We start from the raw sequence: 19,378 nt of genomic DNA, 5'->3' as shown, positions 1-19,378 counted from the left end.
ACCAGCCAGTGAAAGCTGCCAGGAGAGGGCTATAACCTGCAAAGCCACAGGGGTGGAGTTGCCCAAGATTGTGGGAGCCCACCTGTTGCATCAGTGTATTCTGCATGTGAGATATGGAGTTAAAGGAGATCATTTTGGAACTTTAAGATTTTGGACTTACATGGGGCCTGTAGCCCCTTTGTTTTGACCTATTTCTCCCATTTGGAATGGCTGTATTTACCCAATGCCTGTACCCCCATTATATCTGGGAAGTAACTAATTTGCTTTTGATTTTACAGGCTTATAGGCAGAAAAGACTTGCCTTGTCTCAGATGAGATTTTGGACTGTGGACTTTTGAGTTAATGCTGAAATTAGTTAAAACTTTGGGGGAAGCTTTGGTTTTGAAATGTGAGGACATGAGATTTGGGAGGGGCCAGGGACAGAATGACATGGTTTGGCTGTGTCCCCACCCAAATCTCATCTTGAATTGTAACTCCCACAATTCCCACGTGTCATGGGAGGGACCTAGTGGGAGGTGATTGAATTATGGGGGTGGGCCTTTCCTGCGCTGTTCTTGTGATAGTAAGTGAATCTCACAAGATCTGATGGGTTTAAAAACAAGAGTTTCCCTGGACAACCTCTCACTTTTTGCCTGCAGCCATCCATGGTAAGATGTGACTTGCTCCTCCTTGCCTTCCACCATGATTGTGAGGCTTCCCTGGCCATGTGGAACTGCAAGTCCATTAAACCTCTTTATTTGGTAAATTGCCTAGTCTCATGTATGTCTTTATCAGCAGCATGAAAATGGACTAATGCACCTTCCTTTTGTTACCTCTGACATTTTATTCACTCATTACATATTTATTGACTTAAATTATGCCCTTTTTCCCAATCCAAGCTAAATTCTCACAGTAAACATGTTTAATCATCCAAGGAAGTAATAACCTGTATTTAGTTCTTGAAATCCCTTTCCTACTCAAACAAAAACAAATTAGAATTATCCTGGGTAGTCTCTGAGCAGGTTTATTAGGTTGCTAACTTTCACCCAACCATTTCTCATTTGCTAACTAACCTTGAATTTCTGCTTAAATAGATTTCTTGGCTCTGTTTAATATGTTACGTTATTTGTGACTCCAAAACATTCTGTCTCCTGGAAGAACAGAAATCCCTTAGCAGTTAACTGCCACCTACTACCTACCTAAGAGTTAGCAAAACAAACGCTTAACACTGATTATAGTCAACAGATTCCATATATATGTATATAAGCACATGTTTTACAAAAGACCATAGTGTCAGCAATAATCACTGAATTTCAGCATGACTAGTTTCCTGCTTAAAAATAAGCTCTGTGCCAGGTACTGTGGGTCCTATCAGAGAATTACAACATACAGCCCCTGCCCTTATGGAACTCACAATCTTCCTAAAAAGCTAAAGTAAACACACATGAGAGAAGTAGATTACAACAGAAAATTGTCTATAATCAAGAGCTTGCATCTAGAATCCAGAATGCTGGCTCTAGTACAATAGTCATTATTTCAAAAAAGAGAGAAATCACTGAGGGCTGGTCATGCACTGAATCTTGAGCTAAGCCTTGAGAAATGGTAGGATTTAGATGGGTAGTGAAAAAGGAAAGTAGGTGGGAAGAGCATCATTCACTCATTTCACCAAATTGTATTGAACTGAATACCTATTATGTGCAAAATAGTAAACACTGGCTACATGTAAAGTACAAAAATGTTACAACTCCTGACCTCTTTAGAAAGTACACACACACAGACATGTTTTGCAAGATTTCCTCATTATTTTAATGTTTTCAAAGTATAGTTTGCTGAAATATATAAAATGAGATTTATCCAAGCATAGCCTCTAAAATGTTACAGGTGATTTTGTCTTGTATATTTGCAAAACCTACAGAATGTTTTAAATGTTTTAGTCTTTAAGAGACCTTCTCAAATTTGTCCATGTCCCCTTTTTCTTTTTTTTCCCCCCCTTAACAATATTATTAAACAGTGAGTAGTATAACCCCTGTTTCACTGGTAAAAGAACTGATGTTCATGAAGTCAAAAATGTCTTTAACAGAAGGGTCAGAGGAGGACCCAGGGCCACAGTGCTGAAGTAACTCATGCCAGCCCACCTTTTCTTGACTGAAGTGACTTTGAAACTAGGGTGAGGCTAGACAGAATAGATAGAATCTAGACAATTCCCAAGCACCAGCCCTGGTGTGTATGGATAGTAGACCAAGCACGATGCTGGGTTGATCTTTAACTACCTCTGTGATATGAACAAATTCCTTTCCTTTTCTAGAACTCAGTCTCTTCTGAAAAATGAGGGGTTTGGACCAGATATTCTCTAATGCCCCTTGAGTGGTAATCATCTCTGTTTCTAAGCTCCCAGCCAGCTCGTGCTGCATTCTGCTCTGTTCAGTCATCAGAATGTTCAGAGGTACGGGGCCCAATGCTGGGAAGGCACCTGGGCCAGTTGACCTCTACAAACACCCTCACCTCCATATTTGCCAGTGAGTCCTCATGAGTATGCTGCACTTACATCACTCCAAGGACCTTTGATGCAGTAACTGAGAGCCTTGAGCTGCAGAAAAACCGGTAGGAACACAGTGGAGGAAAGAAGTTGCCTCTGATGTGGGTATCTCAGGTTAGAGGATTTTGTACTCAAGTAGCAAGAAATGTGATAAAAAGAATCACTGGGAAAAGTGAAGTCTCCTAGCCCCTGTTCCGAGCAGCACTGTGAAAAATAAAGTAGAAAAAGCCAAATTTACAGATCATCTAGGGAAGCTGAAATCCAGCAGTAAGATATTAAACACAAAAGAACTAGAGTTAACATGAGGCGTTATTGGTTTGGGGAGATGGGCTATTTCCCCAAGGTCCATAATTAGAACCAGGAACTTTTGCATGTAATTAAGAGTAAGAGATTGTTTTAACAATCACAGCTGAGCAAGTCTGAAACTTTTTTTTCCAAATAGCATTTGGGATTAGGGGTGGTTTGGCTTCTTTTTTTCTTTCTCTCACTTGTGAAATGTGAGAGTTTCCTGACTATTAAGAAATTGAGGCTAATTCTACTTCCACAGCATTTTTGTTGCTAATAATAATAGGATATGTTTTGCATATGTGATGTGAAATCAACAAGGTGCCCTACAGAAGCAAGATGGCCTTTGAGGCACTTTTTCCCCCTCAAGATAAGCTGTCACTGAGCAGCTGATTAATTACTGCAATAATCATAATTTTTAAAAATTAAAAAAAACTCTCTTCCCATTCATTAAGTAACTGCAGATAGGTTCCAGAGGTAATTATTGTCTAGAAGTACTTCCGAATTATCTTTTCTAATCCAGCCATGCTGACATTTTTGAGAGGAAAAAAAGTGTTTAGTTTTTCCTCTTATGAACAGGATGACATTTGAATATGCAAACAGTGTCAAAGTCTGCCCTGTGGATGTTTTCTGGAGGTATGATTTATGAGGCCAGCCTATTGTATTTGCCATCACACTAGGAGAAAGGTCATTAAACAAAGGAGCTCTACCTACTGGGGTCTACAGCTCATCTTGTGATATTTTAGTTGTTGCTCTTGTGCTGACTTCCAGGCATGTTTCGTGGGGTGAACTGCATGGACACTAATTTGTCTGGGCTTTGCATATATTCTCTCATATTTGTGGTGTAGTTTGTGGCTACTTTCGGTCACTCCTGGGATGTAAGTCAGGGATGGTGAGTATAAGGATAGCACATGGAAAATCTAAAAATCTCATCTTAGTTGATGGGTTCAACTTTCACCCTAAGGGAAGTAATCATTTCTGAAGTACACAATTGATATGGTTTGGCCATGTCCCCACCCAAATCTCACCTTAAACTGTAGTTCCCATAATCCCCATGTGTTTTGGAAGGAACCTGGTGGGAGGTAATTGAATTATAGGGGTGGTTACCTCCATGCTGTTCTCATGATAGTGAGTTCTAAGAGATCTGATGGTTTTATAACGGGGTTTTCTCCGTTTTGCTTGGCATTTCTCCTTGCTGCTGCCATGTAAAGAAGGAAGTGTTTGCTTCCTCTTCTGCTGTAATTGTAAGTTTCCTGAGGTCTCCCCAGCCAGGCTGAACTGTGAGTCAATTAAACCTCTGTCTTTTATAAATTGCCCAGTCTTGAGTATATCTTTATTAGCAGAGTAAGAATGGATTAATACAACAATATATTGGCAGCTCTAAACTTGAGATCTAAAACATTTGAGCTGTTCATTGGCAATTCACCTTCCAAGAGACTGACTAGGTGTGCCCTTCCATAGATGCTATGGTAAATATAACTGAAGTCAATATAACCACATTATAACCGAAATATAACCACAATCTTAGAGTTAGAAAGCCCTCAGATGTCATCTTCCTTCCACAACATGACTCTCCTCTCTAACACTCCCAGAGTGGTCATTCGATCTCTGCTTAAATATCCCCAATAATAAAGAATTCACTTCCTAGTCTCCAAGAAGCCCCATCCATTTTTAGACACCTCTGAAACTATAATTTTATTTTTTAAAGCACTGAAACTTTTTAATGTAAGTTTTTCCAGTTTCATCCTAGCTACATCCTCTAAAACAATGTAGAATCTTTCTCCCGTATTTCAAATAAAGCTCAAAATAATTTATTCCATAAATCTGTTCAGCACTCAGCTGAACATTTTCTCAGCTGAGAATGGTTTTGCATCCTTTCCTAATTTGTTAGAATAACACTTACCTTTTTTTAAAAACCACTACAGTGGACATAATGAATTGTGATCACATAGAGGTTCCTGGTGTTACATATACTTTCTGATCTCCTAGACACAACTTGACCTCTTTATCTCCCACCAGAGACGTTTATTGGAAAGGGAAAAATGTAGCATTATTAAAACCTTGAATGTTTATCATAGTGATCTTAGCTACAAATAAAAAAATCCAACTCAAATCAGTTTTAAAAATGTTTAAATGTATAAGCTTGCATAATAAGAAATGTAGGAGTGGAGTGGGATTTCAGTATTGGTTAATTTGGTGGTGCAATAATGTCATAAAGGATCTGGTTCTTGCCACATCTCTGCTTGGCCATCTCTGCCGTTAACTTTAATTCTGATTCCTTTCATGCTTATAGAAGAGCTGCCAGTGGCAAGATGGCTATTTGCTTTCTTTAAATGTCTGACAGGAGGGAAAGACTGGCTTCTCTTTGCTATCTCAAAGAACTAGGAAAAACTTTCTTCAGCAAATTTTTCAAGTAGTATCATTAATCAGAATTGGGTCACATACCTATTCACAAACATCAGTGGTGAAACTGATCCAACAACCAAGCTAAGACCCATCAGAGTCCACCCCAACATCCCCAGACCTGGAGACAGGGTTTTGCCCTGATTCCTATGAGGATGGGTATCTGAGTCCATTTGGGCTGCTATAAAAAATACTTTAGATTAAGTAAGTAATATGATAATATGTTATACGATATGATATAGTAAGTAATAAACATTTATTTATTACAGTTCTGGAGGCTGGGAAGTCCAAGATCAAAGTACCAACAGATTTAGTCTCTGGTGAGGGCTCTCTCTCTGCTTCTAAAATGGTACCTTGTTGCGGTATCTTCCAGAGGGGAAGAACACTGTGTCTGCACATGGCAAAGAGATGAAAGGGCCAGACAACTCTCTGAAGCCTCTTTCATAAGGGGATTAATACCATTCACAAGGATGGAGCCCTCATGACTTAATCACTTTACAAAGGCTTCACCTCTTAGTACCACCACAATGGGTATTAAGTCTCAACATATGAATTTTGGAGGGACCCATATATACAATGCATAGCAGTGGATGATTGGGTAACTGATGCAAGATTGGAGTTTTAAGCAAAAGGTAGGCAACAAACATTATGTAGTAGACTGTTATGACAAAAAGCTAAATATTCAAAGTTCAATGTCTTTTTTTTTTGAAGCAGAGTCTCGCTCTGTCACCCAGGCTGGAGCACAGTGGCACAATCTCCACTCACTGCAACCTCCACCTCCCAGGTTCAAGCAATTCTCCCGCCTCAGCCTCCCAAGAAGCTGAGATTACTACAAGCATGAGCCACCATGCGCAGCTAATTTTTGTATTTTTAGTAGAGACGGGGTTTCACCATGTTGGCCAGGCTTGTCTTGAACTCCTGACCTCAAGTGATCCTCTCGCCTTGGCCTCCCAAAGTGCTGGGATTACGGCATGAGCCACCACATTGGGCCTCAATATCTTCTAATTAAAAACTAATTTTTTTGGTATATCTCTTGAGTCAATTGTCTCTTGCCTCCCAGCTCCATTTGTCCCCCTTCTTGGAGTTCCTTGGCAACACAATAGTGGGAAGTAAGCCTGTAAACTACGTTTCCCAGACCTCTTTCCCAGCTGGCTTACAGTTCAACATACAGATAGATTCTTAACTTTATACAAGTTGGGGCAATGGTCATGCTTTGCAAGCTCTAAAACATGATGCCAGAATTTCTAACAGCTGCACTAGCAGAACGTGCTCCAGCAGCCTCAACGACCAGCAAACCTGGGCTCTATGTAGCACCATCTTTCATTACATTCCTCCAGCTGAAGGTATAATAATAGCTCCCTACAGTTACACATATTTCTTTTTTACCCTTTTTGTTTCTTCAATCCTTCCCATAATTTTGTAACCACATCTCTAAATTAAATTTCCTCTGTTTGAAATATCTATACTGGTTTCTGCTTTCCTGCATGGATGCTAACCAACACAATTTTAAGCTAATCATAATTCTATGAGTCATAACCAGGGATCCACTGCCCTGAAAATCACAGTTTATCTATCACAAAGCATGCCTAAAATTTGAGATGTAAATTTACTGCTTTGCAGGAGGTAACAATGAATAACTTCTGCCCATATCATCTCTGTTTTATTTAGCATTTGCTTTTTTGAAGGGGAAGGTGGGGGGTAGTTGCAAGGAACTGAAATTCACTGAAATTATTGACAGTAAAGAAGATTTTTTATTATTTATTATTACTAATATAATAAAAAGGGATTGTGCTCATTATTTTTATATGTATGGACTGGAACTGGAACTGGTTCTGTCACTCTATCAGAAGCAATGCAGTTCTAGAAATTGATTGTTCCTTTTTCCTCAAGGGCCACATGAGCACTCTCATGAAGAGCATTTACTCCATCTCCTCCTATTGACACTGGCTTTTTTTTTTTTTTTTTTTTTTTTTGAGATGGAGCCTCCCTCTGTCTCCCAGGCTGAAGTGCAGTGGCACGATATCAGCTCACTGCAACCTCTGCCTCCCAGGTTCAAGCGATTCTCCTACCTCAGCCTCCCCAGTAGCTGGGATTCCAGGCACCTGCCAGCATGCCTGGCGAATTTTCTGAATTTTTCGTAGAGACAAGTTTTCATCATGTTGGCCAGGCTGGTCCCAAACTCCTGACCTCAAGTGATCCACCTGCTTCAGTTTCCCAAAGTGCTGGGTTAACAGGCAAGAGCCACTGTGCCTGGCTGACACTTGCTTATTCTTTTATGTAACTCTTTGTACTTTTTCTCACCTCATGGCTTATCCATATATATTGTTTGTTTCCTAATAGTATAGGCTCCACCTGATCCTTATAATAATCAAATCTGTTGGATCCTCTAGTATTTCCCAATTCAAAAATCTGGAAGAAATAAATCTGATTGGCCCAGCAACACTCTCTTAGGGAAGAAATGCCATAGATCTTGGACTATCATGGATATTGGGTACCCTTGAGTCAGAGACTACCTGAGGTCAAAGCAGCTATGCTCTGGGATAGCAGGAAGAGTGCTTGTTTCATGACCTAAATAAAGCCTAATGGCTTGTTTCACATCAAGGGCAGAAACAATGTTGACATGTCCAATGCAAACCTCAAAAGAGTATTACCTTTCCTGCCACACATTCACACAGCCACACAGAACCCAAGTTGAATACTGCTGTGGTTTAGCTGTGTCCCCACCCAAATCTTACCTTGAATTGCAGCTCCCATAATTCCCAAGTGTTGTGGGAGAGACCGGGTGGGAGATAATTGAATCATGGAGACAGTTTCCCCCAACACTGTTCTCGTGGTAGTGAATAAGTCTCACGAGATCTGATAGTTTTATAAGGGGAAACCCCTTTCGCTAGGTTGTCATTCTCTCTTTGCCTGCCGCTATGCAAGACGCACCTTTTGCCTTCCGCAATGATTATGAGGCCTCCCCAGCCACGTGTAACCATGAGTCTATTAAACCTCTTTTTCTTTGTAAACCACCCAGTCTCAGGTATGTCTTTATCAACAGCGTGAGGACAGACTAATACAAATACTGTGTTTTGTGATTTTCTTTCCATTAAGGTCTGCCTGTTAACAGGTGTAAGAACCTCATGGAGGCACATGGGGATTATTTTCTCTGAACCATTAACCATGATAGGAAATGTTCTAGATCTTATATCCCAACAAATATGACACAGACTGCAGATATTAGATATTTATTAGGTACATGGAATAGTTTAAAAAAAAAACAGGTAAATCTAGGCTCAAGATAACTTTAAAAATAAATAATTTATTTAAATGTTTTTTTAAAAAATAAATAAAATATCTCAGACGCGGTGGCTTATGTCTGTAATCCCAGCACTTTGGGAGGCCAAGGCAGGCAGATTTCTTGAGCCCAGGAGTTCAAGACCAGCCCGGACAACATGTCAAAATACTATCTCTACTAAAAACACAAAAAATTAGCTGGGCATAGCGGCGTGCGTCTATAGTCCCAGCTACCTACGAGGCTGAGGTGGGAGGATCACCTGAGCCAGAAAGGTCAAAGTTGCAGTGAGCCATGATCACACCACTGCACTCCAGCCTGGGTAACAGAGCCACCCCGTCTAAAAAAAAAAAAAAAAAGAAAGAAAAGAAAGAAAGAAAGAAAGAAAGAAAGAAAGAAAGAAAGAAAGAAAGAAAGAAAAAGATAAAAGAACAAAACTCTGTACATGTGAAGCCACATATAAGAAATGTACAATAGTCACCCCCATTGGCGTTTATATTGTAATTTAAAAGGGAGATATACAAAATAAATGATTAAATAATACATGAAATAGTGAGATAAGTGTCTCATATTGAATCAGGTTTTAAAAAATGAACTGTATCATGTATAGAAGATATGCATGATATTCTTAAAACCTCTTAAAAGAAGCTCTGAAAAAAACAACTGATTATATGTATACCATTGTTTATTTTCAAAAGTTTCAAAGTACCAAAAGAAATCTAGATGTGCAGGACCATACATATTCAACTCAGATGGACCACCTAATACTCCTCCTTAAGTCTTTCCTTCCTGTCACCTCGTTATCTCATGCAGGATTCCCTTCCTTGATCTTCATGCATGTCCCTAAATACACTGCTGCCCAGTGCATTTTTAGTTCCCCCATTCCTAATACCCTTTTGGTTAACTCTGGTGTCACTCCCTCAGATCCATTCTTGCTTCCTGGACTGCCTTAGACTATTCCTCTTTTCCTTTCATTTCAGTTTTTCTGCGCTTTACCCCACCCAGTGGCTGGTTTGTGATACAAAGTATTGGTGGATGCCTGAGAAACTGAAAATTGTTCCAATAGATGTGAAGATGGTCAATCTGAAACCAATCCAAGTTTAAAATACGGCTTCTGAGCCAAGTCCAAAGGGACCTGTTAAAGATACTGACTGAGGCTATGAACTTAAAAGTCAAAATCCCATGCACAGCCTGGATCCCATGTCTTGTGTTGATTTAGGGGATCTTTGTTTAGATCCTCTCCTCCATAATCTCCTTTAGAATTTCACTTGTAAAAATAAATATCGCAAAATCTAAAATAAAGATCACTAGGCTACATTTCAATTCCACCATGCCTTTTCCCCCTTCAACTCCAGGCTATTCATTTCCTAAAAATTCTTGTGTTTTACCCTGCTCAGAAGAATAAAGGCTCTTTGACCATTTTCGGCATTTTTCTTTGATTTTAATAGAGATTTGATTGTTTTTTTCCTTGTCTCTTGCTCTCATGCCCCTCCTGGCACATTGACATATCCTGTTTGTTGTCTCCTTTATTTTTTTGTTTAATCTGAAGAGAAAAGGTGCCTGCTTTTGCCAGTAATGTAAATCCAACTTCCTGATTATTCAACTGAGATCAATTTCTGCCTGGGAGACTGAACATACTACATTCATGAGGCTGCACGTCTGTCAATAGGAGTGAGATGGGCAATCTGTAAAGCAGCAAACAGCCAGCACGTGGACCGAGGGCACGCACAGGCCCATTGGGAGCCAGCCTTCACTTGCTGCTTTCCCAGTCTTCCCCCTAGAGGTGTAGGCTGTTTACATATTCTTCAAACCCTCAGAAATTGCCCATAATCTAAACATAAAAATCTGTTAATAAAACACAATGACACTGGAAAGGACTTTCACAGGAGTGACTGGGTGTTTTGTCCATAGACATTATACTGTGTCACTTCCAGGATGGCAGGATTTGAGCTACAGGGAAGTGTACTGACTGGCATGAGGACAGGATTTGGGTCAAGAGCCTCTTTATGGATAGCAGAGAGCCTGGGAAGTGCCATGAAGAGAGAAAGCTGAGTGGACAGGAACACTTGCTTTTTGGTACCTGCCCCTCAGGGACCTCTTGGCTGAGGCTCTTGGGCAAGTCACTGAAATGGGAAGCAGAGAACTTAAGCACTTAGAAATGTGTTTGTGTACAAAGACCTCACATTTATTTATCTCTTTACTCCTTTAAGTATTTATTGAGCACCTACTATGTGGCACTGTCCTAGATATTAGAGATAAAACAATGAATAAAATGAAGATCATTCCCTTCCTTGTGGTGATTATAGTCCAGTAGAGAAGACAGACAATAAATAAATATAAAAACATAATTTTACTTTTGTCTCCAGAAGAGGGAAAAAGCAGCATAAGTAAATATAGAATGACAAGGTGGGGGCAGTTACTTAAGAAATGGTTGTCAAAAGACCCCTCCCTGGGAGGGGGCACTTGAGTAATGAACTGAAGGTAGAACTAACTATGCACTTATCTAGAAAAAGAACATTCCATAGGTAGAACTAAAAGGGGCATAAGGCAGATATACGCTTGTGTACAGGAGCCACAAGCTATGAGTGTGGATGAACATAAGGAAGTGTGAGAAAAAAATAATAAAGAAGCAAGGGAACAGAAGAGCCTTGTAGACCCTGGTAAAGAGTTTGGATTTTATTCTGACAGAGTTGAGAAACCATTAAATGTCATAGCATGGAGGCATTAAAATAAGGATGAGGGTGGTGATCATGGTGAATGTAATATTCAGTATCTGCCAGATCTGGCTCCATCTCTGTAAAATGGGGCCATATGAGAGCCATACCCCCTGGCCTTTTTGACGATTAAATGATACTGCATGCAAAGCTTTTGAAACAGTGCTCAATAAGAGTTATTGTAGTTACTGTTATGATCAACAGGGACCAGGCTATTTGTGCTCACCATTTCAACCCCATGTTGACCCCCAAGTATACTTCAAATACAAATATTTTAATCAGAATTATGCTAACATCAATAAATTTTTGTGGAGAAAGTATTTTTTACAGTGAACTCCATCAAGCCAATTTAATTCCTTAATCAATGTTCCATATTGCACAATTTAATCATTTGTAATTTTTCCCATTTTCATTAGCATTATTTCTTTTCCATTTCAATTTTATGGCAAGATTTGCAATATCCCTAAAGTTTAAATGAGGGAGTCAAATAGCATTTCAATTTGGTGTGGTTTAAATATCCTGCTACGTGAGAATTCTGTGTCTCAAGGAAGTTAACTGACTTGCCCAAAGACATACAGCTAGTAATTTACAGAGGTGAGCTCCAAACCTAAGCCCTTCTAATTGTGGTACTGTGATCTTTCACCCTGGTACTCTCCTGGTAAAAAAGAGAGAGAGAATAGAATAATACTAATAATCCCCTGCCAGGGTTAATGTGATGCTTAATTGACATAATAGATGAGAAAGTACTTTTTGAAACTATGAAGCACTGTTATTGCTAATACTAACAATAAAAATAAGACTCATCTCTGGGTTTAGAAGAGTACAGTGAATTAGTTTATTGCTAGCTGAGTCCATTCAGCTAGATCAAGGAGTTTCATTTCCTAAATGTCTCGATTTGTCAAATGTATCACAAACCCATTTCAGCATATCCTAAGAGCCTCCACCAAGGAGGAGGGTAGAGTTGGGAGCCTGTTGGGATTTTGCTCAAAATAAGAGAACAATTGACTACAGTGGCAGAGGTGGTCTTTGAGAGGATCCTGGATCTCTAAAGCAACCTCAATTAGTGCTGGTAAAGTCCAACTGGGGCCTGTTGTCTGTTAAAGAGGGTCTAATTCAAGGCTTTAAAGAGATGATGGTTCTTATCATAAGGGCCATTCAGTAGTCCTTCTTTGAGTGCTTAATATCTTGAGGCACTGTGCTAAAGACCAATGGTATGAAAGGATACTGTCTCAACCTGAAGAAGCTCACAGCTTGCTAGGGAAGATAGGCATGCTAAAAAAACAAGCATGATCTAATATAAAACTATGGTGGAGGCAGAGGGGAGGAACATCCACCCCAATATGAGAAGACTTTCTACAGGAAGACTTCCTTGATGATAATTTCAAGGACAATTAGGAGTAATCAGGTAGACAAGGTGGAAAGTACATTCCAGGGTAATGAAATATGCAAAGGGATAGTGATGAAACAAAATGGTGCTTTCAAGGGAACATATGCCATGGCTTGGGCAAAGAGGGAATGAGGCAGGTGAAGTCAGGAAGGGCTCAGGTACAAGAGGAGTAAGCAGACAAGTCAGGGAAAGGGGCTGAGTGCAGGTCACTGCAAAGGAGAGTGGAGGCCAGAAAAGTATACCCATGCCTCAGGGAGAGAGATGAACAGGGGCCCAGCCTGATCAGAAGCCACTGTAGGAACTGACGGGTGGGACAGAGACCAAAGCCAAAGGTCATTGAAATAAGAATAAGTTAGATAGATAAAGGAGATGTTGCAATTGCTACTAGACTAGAAAACTAAATCCACCCTGAAACAATAGAAAAATGGACCTAAACATACCAGTTGTTTCTGAAGGCTATTCCCATGGGCATGGCTTCTCAATGTATGGCCCAGAACCAAGTGGGACTGAGGCTTCAAGGACAGATTTGTTGAAAAGCACCAGACTGAGGCTGGGACAGTTGAAGATTGACACAGCTTATATCCCAGCAGTTTGTGGGCACTGAGAAATGAGGTCATTGTGGACTCATGTATTAGTTCATTATCATGCTGCTATAAACAAATACCTGAGACTGGGTAATTCTTAATAAAAGAGGTTTAATTGGCTCATGCTTCTGCAAGCTATACAGGAAGCATGGTACCAGCATCTGCTCGGCTACTGGGAAGGCTTCAGGAAACTTATAATCGTGGCAGAAGGCAAAGAAGGAGCGAGAACTTCACATGGACAGAGCAGGGAGAGAGAGCAGGAGAAAGAGAGAGAGAGAACCTTTAAAAGATAAGATCTTTTTTTTTTTTTTTGAGATGGAGTCTCGCTCTTTCACCCAGGCTGGAGTGAGAGGCACATCTCAGCTTACTGCAAGCTCCGCCTCCCAGGTTCAAGCCATTCTCCTGCCTCAGCCTCCCGAGTAACTGGGACTACAGGTGCCCGCCGCCACGCCCGGCTAATTTTTTGTATTTTTTTTTAGTAGAGACGGGGTTTCACCATGTTATCCAGGATGGTCTCAATCTCCTGACCTCATGATCCGCCCGCCTTGGCCTCCCATAGTGCTGGGATTACAGGCATGAGCCACCTCGCCCAGCCAAAAGATAAGATCTTGTGATAACTCACTCACTATCACAAGAATAGCACCAAGGGGATGGTATAAACCATTCAGGAAAATCCACCTCCATGATCCAATCACTTTCCACTAGGCCCCACCTCCGACACTGGTAATTACAATTACATAGATTTGCTGGAGACACAGATCCAAACCATATCATTTCACCCTGGCCCCCTACAAATCTCATGTCCTTCTCCCACTGCACAATAAAATCATGCCTTTCCAACAGCCCCCCAAAGTCTTAACTCATTCTAGCATTAACTCAAATGTCCAAGTTCAAAGTTTCATCTGAGAGAAGGTAAGTCCCATCCACCTATGAGCCTATAAATAAAAAATAAGTTAGTTACTTCCAAGATACAATGGAGGGAATGGCATTGGATAAACACTCCCATTCCAAAGGGGAGAAATCAGCCAAAAGGAAGGGGACACAGGCCCCATGTAAATCCAAAACCCAGCACGGCAGTCATTAAATCTTAAAGCTACAAAACAATCCCCTTTGGCTCCATGTCTCACATCCAGGGCACACTGGTGCAAGAGGAGGGCTCTCAAGGCCTTGGACAGCTTTGCTCCTGTGGCTTTGCAGAGTTCAGCCCCTGTGGCTACTCTCATGGACTGCCATTGAGTGCCTACAGCTTTTCCAGGTGCAGATTCAGCATGTCCTAAGAGCCTCCACCAAAAAGGAGGATACAGTTGGGAGACTGTTGGGGAGCTCTTGGTCTGGTGGCCCTCTTCTCACAGCTCTACTAGGCAGTGCCCCAGAGGGGACTCTATGTAAGGGCTCCAACCCCACATTTCCCCTCTGCACTGCCCTAGTAGAGGTTCTCTATTAGGTCTCTGCCTCTGCAGCAGGTTTTTCCATACCTCCTCTGAAATCCAGGTGGAGACTCCCAAGCCTCAACACTTGCACTGTGTACAACTGCAGGCTTAACACCACATGAAGCCACCAAGGCTTATGACTTGCACCTTCTGAAGCAGCAGCCTGAGCTGTACCTGGGTCCCTTTGAGCCACAGCTGGAGCTGTAGTGGCTGGGATGCAGGGAGCAGTGTCCTGAGCCTGTGCAGGGCAGTGGGAGCCCTGGGCATGGCCCATGAAATCCTGGCTCTGTCACTTATCAGCAATTGGATCTTGAACCAATTGTTTAACTTTCACAGCCTTTAGGTTTTAAACCATGTAATGGGGATAGTACTTCCCTTTCAGGGTTATTGTGTGGAATATATAAAATAGTAACAGCAAATAAAAGTAAGCAGTCATATTGCATGCCAGGAACATTCTGAACACTCTACATGTACTGATTCAATTAATACTTGTAACAACTTTATGAGGTAGTGTACTATTACTCCCCTTTAAAGATAAGAAAACTGAGGTACGTAGAGATTAAGTAATTTGATCAAGTTTATTCAATCAGTAAACAACAGAGCTGAGCTCAGGCATTTCGAGTCCAGAATCTATGCCCCAAATTGCTTTGTATGGGACCAAGGAAGAGGTCAACAAATAATAGTCATAATTTGGCTGCTGCTGCGGTTGTTATAAGGCCAAATCCATGTGATTTGAGGACACTAAAATAGTATCTGGCTTCCAAGTGTTTAATTTTATGGTTGGGGTAGATTAAAACACGGGGGCTAATATTTTAAAATATTTGTTCAGCATTTACACAGAGGAAAATCTGCATGCTGGACTGGAGAGTGTGGAGAAGTTAAACCAAAGACATCACTCAATGTGTTTTCCTATTGTCCAGGACAATTCAGCCCTGGTTGCAAACTTGAGAAATCCACCAAGCAAAAGAAAATTTCTGTTGTCACATGCATCCCTTCTTCTTAGAGGCTGTGTGTCAACTGTCTATTGTTTGTGTCTACGCTCATTCCAGGCGTCTTGTCATCTTTCTTCCAACCACATTTGATACTATCCCAGACAAGTATTCTGTTAAATGCCATTTATGCATCTGGTAACATTTCTAGGAGTGTGACAGTGTGCCTGATACACTTGTTGCCTGGGTAGCTGCCTAGCTGGCCTGCCCCTTAGTACATGCTGAAGTTGATCCCCAACCTAGGCCTCCAGGTAAAGTCTGAATTCATCTAAACAGTGGAAAAGGAAGGACAGCACTCAAATCCTGCCCCACCCTATACACACAGCACATTAGGTGCCAGCAACTATCTCCAGTGAGGGCAGATAATTCGTCAGATTATATCGAACACAGAGTTAAAAGTTGGGGTATTGAGTGGGGAAGTGCAGAGGAAAAGATGGAAGATTGAGGCAACTAAGCTGGAAAGTCCTAAACATCAGCAATATTTTTTTTTTAACAATCTAAAAATTTTTGGACGAGGAGCTAGAAGCCTTTATTTCATATCTCTTTCAGAGTTTAAAAATCTTCACATCTACCCATTCCATTTGCCCAAAGAAAAGAATGCTTTAAGTGACTAAATGACACAGACTGCTTATGTTCCTTCTTAGGGCCTGGATGTAACAATGCCAAGGCTGTCAGCAAAGCCTAAATGAGTCCATCTTTCCTAACGTGGACTTGCGGCAATTCCGTCATGGTAGTTTACATGTGTGTGATTGGATTGACTACAAAGGTTTGAATCATGTCTCTCAATGAATGAGGATTAAACCTAAAATATGAAACCATTGTAAACTAAACAGGCCATAAATTAAAAATTTTACTTACAGGCATTTAGAAATTAATTCTCATGTGCTCAAGTATTTTCATGTTTATGCTACATTATATGATAAAAACCTATTTTTACTAACTTATTTGGCTTATTAGTAGCAATTTTCTATTAATGAACACCAAGCTGGAAATTCCTCGGAGGCAAAGAGTGCACTGGATTCTCTCTATCCCAAAATACAGACACATAGTAGATAATCATTAAATGTTTATTGGATGATAGGAGGAATTATTGTCTTGTCTTTTGTATGCAATATATTTTCAAGTGGTTAAGTTGTAATCCTTATAAAATATTGTTATTCAGACTTTCCATGAAGTCATATTTTACTTTAAGCTGTAATCTACCCTGCCAGTATTTTCAAACAGTAAACTTTCATAGAATTTACACAACTACTTCAAAACTTAGCAATTAAATTCACTTTATTTCTATAATAAGAGAATATAGACTTAAAGAATTTGATGAATAAAGTAAAAACGATCCCTCCTCCAATCGATTCCATTATTGGCATTTTATAGGTAAGCTGGGTATCTTCAGGTGTGTTTCTTCCCCATGCAATTTTCTGCCCTGTGGCACTGCAAGCCTGGCACTCACTGCTCTTTAGCAAAAGGTTAAAGTAGCCATTTGTTCTCAGAGCATTTTGTTTTCCCCAAGATTTCCATTACTGCTATAAATTTTTCAGCGTGGCTTTTATGTAAATGCAGCAAGAAAGGCAAGACAGAAAAATTTATTTGTAAGCTTTAGGGGGAAAAATGAGGAATCTGAAACTGTTTATTGAAAATAGATGAATATGGAATGTAGAATGGAGGCCAAAGAAGAAATGAATATTTTGTCTAAGTACCACTTGAACAAACCCCCAGAGTAGAAGGTGGAGGCTGACATGGACTGTTTCTGGGGCAACCAAGCATGCTTTTGGCTGCAGACAGGCCAAGGTCAAAATCCAAAGTCTTAATCAAAGAAGCCATAGATCCCACTGAAAGCCAAATCCTGGGCTGCTGGTCAGAAAACTCTGAATTGGTGTGTGTCCTGAAGCAGGTCATTTGATGTCCTCGATCTGTCATAGAAACATTTCCATACCCCACCCACACTTCTGATAGGATGCTATTTTCAGTACTCCCTTGAAAGAAGAAAGTAGGTATTATTCATATCTGTATACTCAAAAACTTCACACATAGGCAGTCATTAATTCATTATATTACGTGGAAGAACTTGAGAACCTTTAAGTATGAAGTGCTTTGTCAGTACTCCACTTTTGAATATAGGTTATATTATCATTCAGGTATGGTGACATCAACAGATAGGGAGGTGACTACCGGTGGAAAGAGTTTGCTACTCACAGATCCCAAAGAAGGCGCATGCCACATTAAGGGGTAAGGACAGGTGGGGAAGGAGACATACAGGAAGGCACCAAGGTAGCTCAGGAGGCAGAGGGAATGAAGGGAAAACGTGGGCAAAATCCTTCATTGTGGTTTCTGTGGGAAGAAATATGTGAGGCAGGATAAGGATGCTTAGGATTGGCCCGTCTGAATAATTTTAATAGGTTCTGGAAGGAGGAAGGAGGACTGTTCCTGTTAGTCTGGTATCTGGCCCCAGGGTGATTAGAACAGAAATAGTAGCCAGGAATGTGAGAGCCTAATAGAATAGAGGTGACTGGATTAAAGTCATGGGTTAGGGAGCAGTCCCTCCAGGACCAGCAAGTCCCCAAGATGTCAAAGCATAAGAAAACAAAAAGGAAGATTAATATACTTTGCATATACTTTTTTTAGGTAAACATCAAACCTATTTTACTGTATATTTTTATAGGACAAAATTAAGGCTCAACATGATTTGAAACTGAGCCATGGTTACATGGTAGTTGGAAGGACCAAAATTGACAACTAGGTTTCTATAAATCCAAAGGGCATGTCTTCTAGTTCTGACCTGCTGCCTTCTATGTCTACTGTTTCCAGTCTGGATTGCAATATGCCTCTCCTAGCTACAGGCACATAGCTAACACACACACACACACACACACACACACAGACACATTCACACACACATACTCATTCACATATCAGTCTAGAATTTCTAGACTAGCAATATAGTTCTGACAATAACCGAATCTTTAGATTCATATGGTGGAAGGAAGATTTGTATGGGAATGAGGATATTTAGCAATTAATGCTGTTTGTCACCCATATGTTGTGGACCTTGAAAGGTCATTTGGCCCACAGAGGCCGAGCACAATCCTTTCTACATAGTAGATGGTCAAATACTCTCCAAATTGACTTAGGTCTTAGTTTCCTTCCCAGTAACAGGAAGAAATTAAAATAGATATGTTTCAAGGTGATTTATATTATTAAAAATAATAATCCTCTGATATGTTACAATGCATGAAAAACCTAATATTTTATCTGAAAGAAGACTCAACCAAAAATTGTATTATCTCTGCTAGCTTATCCTCCTTCCCTGCTTATAGATCGGCAAGATTGGGTAAGCTTGGTTTCACCAGGCCAGAGTTTATGACTAAACGTGTGAGACATCCTGGGCTGTTAGGAATGAGTCACTTGGGCAGGTGGGCAGCCCAGGTGCAATCTCACCAGGAGCCCCAAAGCCTGCTTCTGTAAGAAACACTGTTACACCTGCAATTACAGGAAGTCATTTGGCACTGAGCAACCCTATTGAGTCATCACTCTTGTTCTTATACGAGACTCGATATTTCCTCTTTTTAATTAAAAAAAGAAACATGCTGGGTTTCCATAAATAACATCAGTGATGCAAAAAAAGGCAAGGCACAAAGGAAGGAGAAACTGGAAGAGCCTAACCCTAGCAAGGCTCGTCTTCCTTAAACTGTCTCCTCTGTCCTCAGCTCAGCAACACCCACAGATCACTGCTGCTGGACAGCTTCTACCCCTGCCCTTGTGGGAGCTAAAGGGATGAAGGGAAGACAAAAAAGAGG

General features: G+C 40.6%; 1 long non-coding RNA gene across 1 annotated transcript in view; it reads right to left on the bottom strand.

Annotated features, from left to right (window-relative positions):
• The window catches only part of LOC129458502 (uncharacterized), a 755,613-nt gene that overhangs the window by 364,382 nt on the left and 371,853 nt on the right, over nucleotides 1–19,378 (bottom strand). The window lies entirely within an intron of this gene.

Source organism: Symphalangus syndactylus, chromosome 19 (assembly GCF_028878055.3).
Source record: "Symphalangus syndactylus isolate Jambi chromosome 19, NHGRI_mSymSyn1-v2.1_pri, whole genome shotgun sequence".
Lineage (NCBI taxonomy): Eukaryota > Metazoa > Chordata > Mammalia > Primates > Hylobatidae > Symphalangus > Symphalangus syndactylus.
The sequence above is the reverse complement of the archived record's forward strand: the minus strand, read 5'-3'. Positions and strand labels throughout refer to the sequence as shown.